The 11,832-nt window shown below is 30.7% G+C and overlaps 1 protein-coding gene across 3 annotated transcripts in view; it reads left to right on the top strand.

Moving 5' to 3' along the window:
* LOC145255605 (uncharacterized) overlaps positions 1–11,832 on the top strand; it is a 529,950-nt gene that overhangs the window by 3,260 nt on the left and 514,858 nt on the right. The window lies entirely within an intron of this gene.

An 11,832-nucleotide genomic window follows, 5' to 3' on the forward strand; every position in this document is an offset into this window, starting at 1 on the left:
GAATGAAATATTTTGACTCTGAAATATTAAGAAGAATTGAAATATTGCAATATTAAAAATATTTGTTTTAAAATATTTTGGAAGAAGTCTAAAATATTAACATATTTTCAGTAAACCTTAAATGGCGTTTCCTGTTCTTAACTTTCAGATAAAAATCTGAAAGTTTGTAGTCCGTGTGATTAAATTATTTAAAGAGTATTACTTATTTATTGTAAAGATAAATAATAATTTAAAAAATTGATGGTTCTTCAGTTTATTGCCGAAATTGAAGACGCTATTTTTTTCCACGCACTTGCTAGTAAAATTTAAGGGATATATCATTATCTGGCCGAACGTTCGGAAAGGGAAATAATAAATTTTTTATTAATTTATTATTTTACACGCATATGGTGGATTGGTGGAGTCATATCTAGCCGAATTTATGTGGCGACAAAAGTTTGGAGACAGTCCGCTTAGAAGTATTTTATAGTTGATTAAAGAACTGTACCCACTTCCCCGTTAAAAAAAGAAAAAACAATCATTTAAATTAATTTGTTGTTTAAATTAATTCGCTTAAATTATTTATTTGTTCGAGAAAAAAAAACTATTTTATAAAAATCCAATTTAAAATTATATTTTTTACGCAAACTTTTCAATCAATGTTTTTACAATTATTTTGATAAATTTTTAAACCATTATGAACATGTCATTTCATTTTCTGTTTTTAATTAAAAAAAAATGATCCATGAAAAACTTTCCCGTTCTCATTAATTAAATCGAAACATTTCCAATTAAACAATTATTTTTTTTTGTTATTTATTTGTGAAAAAAATTTATTATTTCACTTTCCGAAAGTTCGGTCAGATAATGATATCCCTTAAATTTTACTAGCAAGTGCGTGGAAAAAAATGGCGTCTTCAATTTCAGCAATAAACTGAAGAAGCACCAAAGGTCTCTGGCCTTGATAAGTGGTTATGCTTATGTAAAAAAAAAAAAAAAAAAAAAAAAAAAGCAAGAAGATTGTTTCAGAGTATTCTCTAAAAAGAAAATTAACGAAAAGTTCCTTGAGCTCAAAATGATTTTTTAATCCGCAACGCCATGAATTATGATCGCAAGGGAGATAACTCAACATGACGGTGTTATTTTGAGTTGTCGTCTGCCGCTTCCATTTGTGTTGACGTTTTTAGTTTTCGTTTGGAGTTTCGTTTTCTACGCTCGAGAATAAAGTCTCTTTGTCTTTTCAAACGGTTTCGTGTGATATACCTGTATTTACTGGCGAATATAAATACAAAGAAAAAGGAATATTAAAAGAAAATAATATTTTAGCTATCTGGAATCTAGAAAGGAAAAATGCTGAAAAACCTAGCCTAAAATGGCTAGCATTTTTCCTTAACAATTTTTCTCGAGTAAAGGGCGACGCTAAACTGTTTTTCAAAGTTTCTTCAATCAGGCAAGATTTCCGAAAAACGTGCTTGCTTGTCTACAATTGGGGCCTATAAAAAAAATTTATTAATTTTTTACGACGTGACCCAGCGTCGTTTAACCCCTAAAAAAAAAAAAAATGAAGATCTACTATTTTGCCTAACACGTTTAAACGACCTTTATAAATATTTTGAAAGGAGAAATTTTGAAACAAAAATAAAAACATTAAATTTTACATTTTAGAGTGAGGGATCAGTTTTCTGTATAACTTTAACTTAAAATGAACACCTACTTTTTGGCTACCTAAAGTTCAACGAGACATGTCATCCCTAACATTTTTCATGTTTGGTGATTGAGGGGGGGGGGGTAAGCATGACAAATTCAATTTTTTGTGCGTGGGGGGTTATTACATTTAAAACATAAAATAACGATAAATTTCAGTAAAATATTCAGTTTTTTTTTTTATTTTGTTGAGTGGTGGAATTAAATTTTAAACATAAAATAACACGATAAATTTAATTAATTTTTGGTAAATGTGGTCTGGTAGACCAGCACACAACCTACCTTTAAAAACTTGTTTTCTAGAGTATTCGGGTGTGCTGAAAACGAATATCGCATTTAGAATTAAGGCTGGCAATTAGTTTTTTCGAGATTGCAAACTTATTATAGAATCACTCCTCTATTGATTACTATATATTACAAGGAATAATTTGCCCGGTGGACTAATTAAAAAAAAAAAAAAGTAAATAAAAGAATGATAATGTCATTCATTGAATTCCGCCTGTGTTCGTTTTCAGTATCACGTCAGCTCATATTTGAGCTTGACTATGAATGCCCTGGGAAAGTCACTTCTGATTAATGTTTAGCTTTAAAATATGCAAATGAAGAAATGATTTGTGGTAATTTTAAATGGTACCTCTATTTTTATTGAACTCATCAATAAGAAAAAATTAAAATAAAATGGTGAGGTACACTCGGACTTGAACAGGGGATCATTCATCCAGATTATAATAAAACTTTTTTTTTAAAGAAAAAATGATTTGCTGAAATTTTATTATTTCTCTTGGCAGGTGTCACATAAAATATTCCCCTGTAAAAATTCTTTTTTATCTATAAGAGAGAAAAGCTATTTTTAAGATCGGATTTTTTTAATTTTTGATACTTATCAAATGAATTCTTGTAGAAAACATATCTAAGAACACTGCCAGACATAAATTACCTTTGTTTGAAATTTGCAAAAGATAGGCTCAGCCACTTCAGAACCCATGAGGAGAGAACTCTCTCACACACATAATGTGACTTTTATAACAAATGATATCGTAATAATTACATTTCATTTTCAAAATCCTTTTTAATAACCATAATTTGATGAAAAAAATCCATAGCCAATAAAAATCGATTAAATTATCTTTTTTTTTTTTTCTGCTGTGAATGGAGCATCCTACAAGATACCAGGTATTCTCTTGCTATTTCAGAAACTCCAACCGAGAGATCTTTTTAAGATTCTAACCGTCCCTTGAAGTGTAATTGTTTGTATCTCTGTTGAAATTTATTCAATGGTTATATTCGCCAGATAGTTTAGGAAATTTATCAATTTCATGAGATAAATCGATTGTATGATTCTGGTTGCTCCTATAATTACTGGAATGATGAAAATATTTGTAAAATTCTGGTTTCTTTTCATGCCATGCATAAGAATCTTGCAATTTCGGTATTTTCTCACTCTCAACTCTGTTTTAATCCAGTATCATTAGGTACAATGACTTCAACTAAGATTGCTACTTTCTTCCTTTTATTCTATATCACTATGTCAGGTTTAACAGCTCCATTTTTTAGGTATGCAGCTCTATGAATTGCATAGTCATAGTAGATGGTGTATTAGTTATTTCTAAATGCCCTTTCTTATATATATTCCCAGCATTTGCTATTTAACTTTTTAGAGATGGTAAAGTTTTTATTTATTTATTTTCTTTTAATTTGGGAGTCACCACTTATCAAACCTTGAAGGCCACTCAAAGATAAAGGTTAATGAATGTAAGGTGGTTGTGTAGTAATCATTAATGGTGTAAATTGATAAAGTGGACATATTTACACATTCCATTGTGTCGCATCCATTCCATTGTGTAGCTATCCCTCAACAGAACCTTGAAACTAGACGTCTGGTAGCTCACACTCTCTATTTCTGCATAGCAGAACGTGCACTTATCATTGCTGTGACCACTCATCTTAAAAGTGGTCTTCAAGCCTCGTTTTTGGGTAGCCATTATCATTCTCTTTTGATCATAGTGAAACTATCGTCTTTTTAGCCAGTCTACAGAACTTTCCTTATCTATTTATTCCTGCGATAGTTCATTCAGAAAATATTTGTCATGTTCTTGGTTGGCCTAGTTTTTCAATTTTCTGCAATGGAAGATGCATTTCTGGTATCTTTTTTGAACTAATTTCATGGCAAGCTTGTTCGTGTTTCTGTCTCATTTGTAAGACAGTAGTGTGTGTGTTTGATGCTTGTGTGTTCTCTATAGAAAGATATGTTAGGGCAGTTACATAAAACCTAAACACATATTCTTATGTAAAATTTCTGCGGAAAACGATATAAGTGAGTGTGAATGTCTAAGTGCATCCTTATGGGGTCTATGAGGATATAACACCCTTAAAAGTTCCAATATATCCTGGAAGTGGTCTAAAATCTCTAAATGCTCTCCTAGGGGGTCTGAATCGATTTTAAAACTTCGAATCTATCCTATTTTGATAAAATTTATATCATATGTATAAAATTCTTTGGGGAAGACAATGGAAGTGGTCCTGAATTTCTATGTTATCTTCTATGTGCTAATTTAAGGTGGTTTCCTCCCACCATTTCAGCTTCTTCCAACTATATTAGGAAGCGAAGGGGGGGGGCAGTAAAAGCAAAGAAATTATAATGGTGTCATAAAATATATAGTAGTAATCCTTATTTAATACTGAACAACGTCGAGTCTTCCTGCTAGTTTTTAATGAAGACTCTGACAATGAAGGTATAGAATAAAGACAAGAAAAAAAATCTCATTCTAACATTTAAAAGCAACTTTATTGGTTATCTTTGTTTGTAAGAATATAGAAAAGAAACGGGTTAGTAGTTGAAAATGTTCTTGTGTGGAAACGTAGATATAATATTAGACAGGCTTATTGAAGGAGAACAGTATTCATACACGCTGTATCTATAGAAGTTGTGGAAAAAGTTTCTGATGTGGAGACGTAGATTAGACTGAACTGTTTTTGAGAAAGAAAGAGAAAAGTGTTCTGTGAATACGTGTTAAAGTTGGTAGTTGGGGGACCAAAAATTAGAGTCTCTTGGTAAAAATAGAGTTTGTGTGTGTAGTGCACGTGGAAATCCGTGTTTGAAGATAGCCATATTGGCTTGTTTGTATTCTTGCTAGCCTGAGGCCAACCAAGGAGCGCACTGTCAGCAAGAGCCAGGGAGAAAGAGAGAATTTGTTGCTTGTTGCTGGCTTCACATTTTATAAACTCGGTCACGTGACTGAGAGGTGGCTTTTGATTGGATAAGCCAGGAAGTTTGTTGCAATTTTCGTCTGCTACAAAGGGAAAACCCCGTTTCTGTTTAGTTTCAAGGGAATTAATAATTCGAAAGTATAAAAATAACATTCGTTTTATTATATATTGTGTTCATTTCCATAATGCTTTAACAATTTCCATTTGAAAATGAGTCATTGAGGTTTGTCTTGGTAATTACTAATTCTGCGGTTGAGTAGCACAGTGTTAAATAAATATATCTAGATAAATAGCAAGTGTAAACAGTAGCGAAGAATAATTTTAACCTTACCCGCGTTTTTTTTTTTTTTTTTTTTTTGTTTTTTTTTTTAAGAAATGGTCAATTGGTCAACTGATTACCTTTATGCTGTATCTACCTGGCGTTGTCCGGTCGGGTATATTTTTTTTTTTATATTTTAAAAAATTTCTTATTTTGTAGGTACGGGCAAAATGAATGCCGATGCTCAAAATGTATAAACATTTTGACCCCTCCTTTTATTTAAAAATTCACCAAAAATTCAGGGAATTAACCAATTTTAATGAAATTTTCAGTATTTATCAAATAATGATCGCGGAATATAATGAACTAATTATTTTTTTATTTAAATCTTAGTGGAAATGTATTATTTTGTTTAAACAAAAAATACCTTTACTAAAGTTATGGTTTTCAGTAGTAAATAAAAAAACGCAAGAATTTATTTTTGCTTTTTTTATATAAATAAAGCATCGTAATTTGTAACAATAAAAAAAATTAAAAAAATAATTTTTACAGGAACTGTACGAAAAAAGCCCCAGAGTCCATATTAATGAATTCGATATAACTAAGAAAAATGAATTTCTCGAACTACCGATATTACCATTGAATTAAGCATTGTTTATTTAATATTTCCACACACACACACACAAAAAAAATATATATATAATTGCAAAAAATATTTCTACATTTTTTTTTTAAATTACAGATTTTGCATAATTTTTATATGCAAGATTTCAATAATTTCCTTGCTCGCAAGAATGAAACTTTCGGCGTAATAATTTTTATATAATCTCGAACAATAAGTTAAAAAAAGTTAATTTAAAAACAGGAACATAAAAAATAATTAAATTAAAAAATGATAAAAATTGATACAAACGTTCATAATGAGAATGTATGGATGCACGTCGCGGGTGAGGGGAGAAGAAATGACACCCCTACCTCCTTTTACTCTCATGACTTCATTTTGAAACAGCGTTTTTATTGGTTGAAATTTTAGGCTTCCGTATATTTTGTGCTTACAAACTTTTATCGGTTGCGTTTTGCCGAACGGCATAATTACTTGCTTTTTGAGGGCTAAGCTGTATTTTGTATAAACAAGGTCTTTTTTTTTTTTTTTTTTTTAATTTAATTCAATATCTTAGGACTTTACTTTTCTAATTACCTTTGAAATAGACCCAGAAAACTAATATTTACCTTTTAAAGGATTTTTCAATGAATTTATTTAACTTCAAAATTTGGTTATCCTGACGCTCCGCTCCGCACTTCTTTATTTACATTGGAAGTGACGTCACACAAATCTTATAATACGGATGGCTACAATTGTAAAAATAATTTGTTTTATTTTTCTTTCATTTTGAGCTCCTTCTTTCTTTTTGTTTTTGTTTTCTACAATTAATAAACCAGTTTACAAGTAAATTCAATCTTGGAAACTACTCGTTTGCCGTAATTTTAAACGTTATTTTCATTTTCAGCGACCCCGAAAACATTTTAAGAGTGGTAATTTTAAAGGAATTTGAGGGTGGAGTAATTCTTCATATTTACCTTTTTTTTTTTAATTGAATTGTTAGGTGAAAGTACAGAATAGTTACAATACACCCTCCCTTCCCCATGTTAAATAATAGGTTTCTAAAAAATAGCTCGGGTCGTAAAGTGCAGGACTGCAGGAGGAGTACCTATAAAAGGTAACGCCGGATCGGAAAAAGAGCTCAAAATGAAAATAAAATAGATTCTCCGCTCAAACTAAGAAATGGGAGCAAAAAAAAAAAAAAAGTTAAATTCTCCGGTGTGTAAGTAATTAAAAACTAAAACAAATTCTCAAAATGAAAAGAAATGTTAGATTCTCCGCTCAAATACCAATATAACAAATGGGAGAGAGAAAAAAATTAAATTCGCTAAAACAAATTATTTTTTTACTTATAAACTGGTTTATTAATTGTAGAAAACAAAAACAAACGGGAGAAAAAAAAGGAGCTCAAAATGAAAGAAAAATAAAACAAATTATTTTTACAATTGTAGCCATCCGTATTATAAGGTTTGTGTGACTTCACTTCCAATGTAAATAAAGAAGTGCGGAGCGTCAGGATAACCCAAAATTTAGCTGAATTGTTCAGCTCGCCGGGAAAACATTTTCATAACTTTTTTTTTTTTTTTTCACGTGTACAAATATTTTTTTTCCTTTATGAAATTAATTTTAGTCACTAATATTTCAAATACAATCAAAAAGTAGTCAGAAACCTACAAAAAAATTATGATCGGCTTTCAAAACTACGTCCCCCTATTTTTGCTCGCACTTATTAGTTTGAAACCAAGCCGTTTTTATGGTTGTATTTATTTATTTACAAAGGGGAATAAGTATACTAGACGAATAAACAAATACCGAGTTACGTCCCTTTTTCATTTTGTATGGATTTGACCGTTTCTTGCCGGTGGCTGCGCGAAAAGTAGTAGTCCATCAACATTTAGAATATGTCTCGCAAAATTGTAATTTTATAACAAGATTCTTCATTTTTATTTTTTGATAAATTTTGACTTTCTTTGCACCTTTACCTTTAAAATGACTTGTAGGGGGTTTCGGGGTTGCTGAAAACGATTATCACATTTAAATTTGGGGCACACAAATAGTTTTCTGGTTATTAAGATATTTTTTCTGTGTTACTTGAATGTCTGTAGTGCTCGCTATTCTTAACATGGGGAGGAGAGGGTGAACGCATGCGTATTAGTACTTGTTCAGTTGGGAAAAACATGGTCACTAGTGAAAACAATAAATTACATTGGATATAGGTACAGGCAATTCTAATGGCTGCTTAGGTGTGGGACCTGGTTTGAATGCCGGTTAATCATAATATTTTTTTAAATTTTCGGTTACTTTTTGATTATGTTTAAAAGATTACAGCTTAAAGTTAATTTCGCAAAGAAAAAATAGCGTGTGAAATAAAAAAAATACATGCAATAATTTTATCTCAAATCTGAAAAACCGTATATTTCACGTAAAAATTCATCATGACAAATATCGTGTTTACATTTTTCTGGCAAGAAAAATATAAGTTTTCTGGAATTATTTCCAAGTGAAGTATTAACTTAAAGTTTTAAAATAATGAATTAATACAATAAATGTACTTAACTTTTGCTAAAAAGGGTAATAATTATCCAAAAATATGGCCATGGTAGCAACAAAATTAATTTCGTGTCAAAAAAAAAGAAAAAAAAAAAGTCATGGCGGCAAAATTCAAAGAAGTACGGAAGCACATAAATGACATAATTTCATTATTATTTAACAATGTTCCGGCTTATCGAGCTTTTTTTTTTTTTTTCTTTTTGCAGTTACAGACTTCTCCCTGCACTTAAAAATTCATAAACATTCAGGAAATCAACCAATTTTTATGAAAATTTCAGTATTTATTGATTAATGAATTTAATTCACTAAGTTACAATGACAATTTATCCATTATAAAAGTTCAATCAATTAATAGAATTTAAACTTTCATAAACTTTAAACGGCATAAATGTTAATTAAATTCATTAATTATACTGAGAACTTTTTTTTTGAATGAATAAATTAACACTATTATTTATTAATATCTATACAGGATTCAAAGTGGAAACGAAACAATTTATAATTATTGAATAAATGAACACTTAAAAAAATACAAACTTACGTTTTAATTAATCGGAATGTTTACGTGCAATAAGTCGACTTTACACAATTTGAAATGTATCTGAAAATGACATCGGGTAGTTGGAGGGAAAAGGTAGGGGTAGAGGTGGAGGGGGCAAAAAACGACAGGTTTCCTTTTCTTTTCGAGAATAGGCATCCGTAGTTACCGACAACGTTTGTATAAATTTTTCCATTTTTTTTAATTTAATCATTTTTGTATGTTCCTATTTTTAAATTATTTTTTTTTTTAATTATTGTTCAATATTATATAAAAAATGTTACGCCGAAAGTTTCACATTCTTGCGTGCAAGGAAATTATTAAAAACTTGCATGTAAAAATTATGCGAAACATGTAATTTAAAAAAGAAATATTTTTTGCAATTATAATTTCTTTGTGTGAAAATATTAAATAAACAATGCTTAATTCAATAATATCGGTAGTTCGAGAAATTCATTTTTCTTCAAGTTATATCGAATTCATTAATATGAACTTTATAGGCTTTTTTCGTAATGTTCCTGTAAAAATTTTATTTTTATTTTTACAAATTACGATGCTTTATTTATATAAAAAAAAGGAAAAATAAATTCTTGCGTTTTTTTTTTTATTTACTACTGAAAACCATAACTTTAGTAAAAGGTATTTTTTGTTTAAACAAAATAATACATTTCCACTAAGATTTAAATAAAAAAAATAATTAGTTCATTATATTCCGTGATCATTATTTGATAAATACTGAAAATTTTATTAAAATTGGTTAATTTCCTGATTTTTGGTGAATTTTTTAAAGTAAATGGAAGGGTCAAAATGTTTGTACATTTTGAGCGTCAGCATTCATTTTGCCCGTACCTCGATAATAAAGATCTTAATATCGAAAAAAATACTTGTCTGTCCCAAATTTTTTAAGAGAATTCTTTGATATGAAAGGCCTTATTTCTGCTCTCGTACCTTATTGAAAAGATGTATAATTAAAAAAGTAAAAAGTAAATAGATCACAAACAATAGGTAAACCAAAAATTGTTTTTAACTAATTTCCCTTTAAAATCTTAGCAAAACATTTAGTTTTGATTACAACAGTAATTAGTCTATTTACTTGCTCTCCTATAAGGACAAAGTAAGACACATGGCCGTTGTTAATCTAAAGAAAAATACAGCTCTCCAAAACGGGATACTCTGGATTGGAACAAAAAGGAAAAATAATTATTAGCCATCCATATATTTATTGTAAATAGATTCCCTCACTTTATCTGTGTCTAAACCTAAACAGATTCCATGAACAAAGTTTCTTTCTTAGAACTGCACGCCTGTGGAACTCTCTTCTATTTCCCAACTGACTGCAATATGATCATCTTCAAATTCAACATAAAAAAGTTCTTGATAAGCCATCCCCTTAAGTAATCCAATTTGCAAAATTTTCACTATCCTCGAATGACCTCTGGGCCTTGATAAGTAGTGACTCTTAAAAAAAAAAAAAATTGTGAAAAATCTAATAGAATCATATCTTTCTTGAAGTCGGCTGATATCGAGTTTTCCAGAAAGCAATATTAACATTTTCTAGTTACGGGTCATGTGTTTTGGTTCACTGAAAAGTTTTAGATATAATTAGTTTGATAGCTGGGTCAATATATCTCTAAATAATGGGACAAAAATGGATGGTTACCTTCAATGCTGCCAAGACTAAACTTGTTTCCTTCAATAATTACAAGAAACCTTCCCTACCACAAATAGCAATGGCCAAAGATTCATCATCTGAAAGTACATCTTTTAAACTCCCTCGGCCTAACATTCACAAGAAACAGGAGTTGGAACAATTACATTGAGAACATTGCCAGGACCGCTGCGAAGGTGGGTTCTCTCTACCGTGCTAGGAAGCTATTAACGCCTGAAAGCATCCTATACCTCTATAAGGCCACCATTCGCTCATGTATAGAGTATTGTTGTCATATTTTGGCTGGTGCATCTGCCACTAGTCTCTCACTCCTAGACAAGATTCAAAAGAGAGTCACCAATCTGATAGGTCCTGAACTGTCAGCTAAACTTCAGCCTATGCCACATCGACGAAATGTTGCATCCCTCTGCCTTTTCTACAAGTACTTGAATGGTGAATGCTCTGACGAACTGCAAGCACTTGTACCTCCTCAACGTAAATACCCCGAAAAACAGCTAAATCCCACCACTTCAGAGATCCCTAGATGCAAGAAAGCCTTCTACTCCCGAACAGCTAAACTTTGGAATTCCCTTCCAGGTCTCTGCTTCCGACTGTACTGACATGCAGAAGTTGAAGTGCAATGTGAACCGACCTCTTACTGCCCAACTTCCTACACAGTACCCCTGATGCTGATGTCCCTGATAGTAGCCCCCTACAACAAAGTGGCAACGAGCCTTGTTTGGGGTGAAAATGTAATAAAAAAAATTGAAAAAATATTTTGTTTTTAAGCTGAGAATAAATTGTTGTTCTCAGTCTACAACAAAGTTGTCATAAGTATAAATAAAAATTTGAACAATTGTATTTTTTTAATAGCGATAAGTTATAATTATTTTTTGTTTAAATACTTCCTTGGATCCACAAATGTTTTGTTATTAAAAGAACAGATTGAGATGGCCGAGCAGTCGATTAGTACCAATATTAAATAACATTTTCATAGGATCAATTACGCTCCCATTAAAGAATGTTTAATTCTCCAAATATTTCTTTTTGAGGAAATATTTTCAGCTTTATATATTGGAAAGACTAAAACAATTAACCCTAAACTATGGGGAAATTCTGTTTGCAATTTTGACCATGATGAAACGGGTTTTTTAAGGGGGGGGGGGTCCAGGAAACTGAGCAACAGTTATTGCCACCGCTATTCAGTTCATTTTGCTTTTGCAGCCTGTCATTAAAAAAAAATAATAAATTTGCAGCCATTTCCAGTTTGTTCTTTACATTGCAATCAGAAGAAACACTTGAGCAGATATGGATTCTCAGTTAATAAGTTTCCGGATCTTACCACA

Source organism: Euprymna scolopes, chromosome 31 (assembly GCF_053919585.1).
Source record: "Euprymna scolopes isolate OS-2025 chromosome 31, ASM5391958v1, whole genome shotgun sequence".
Classification (NCBI taxonomy): Eukaryota; Metazoa; Mollusca; class Cephalopoda; order Sepiida; family Sepiolidae; genus Euprymna; species Euprymna scolopes.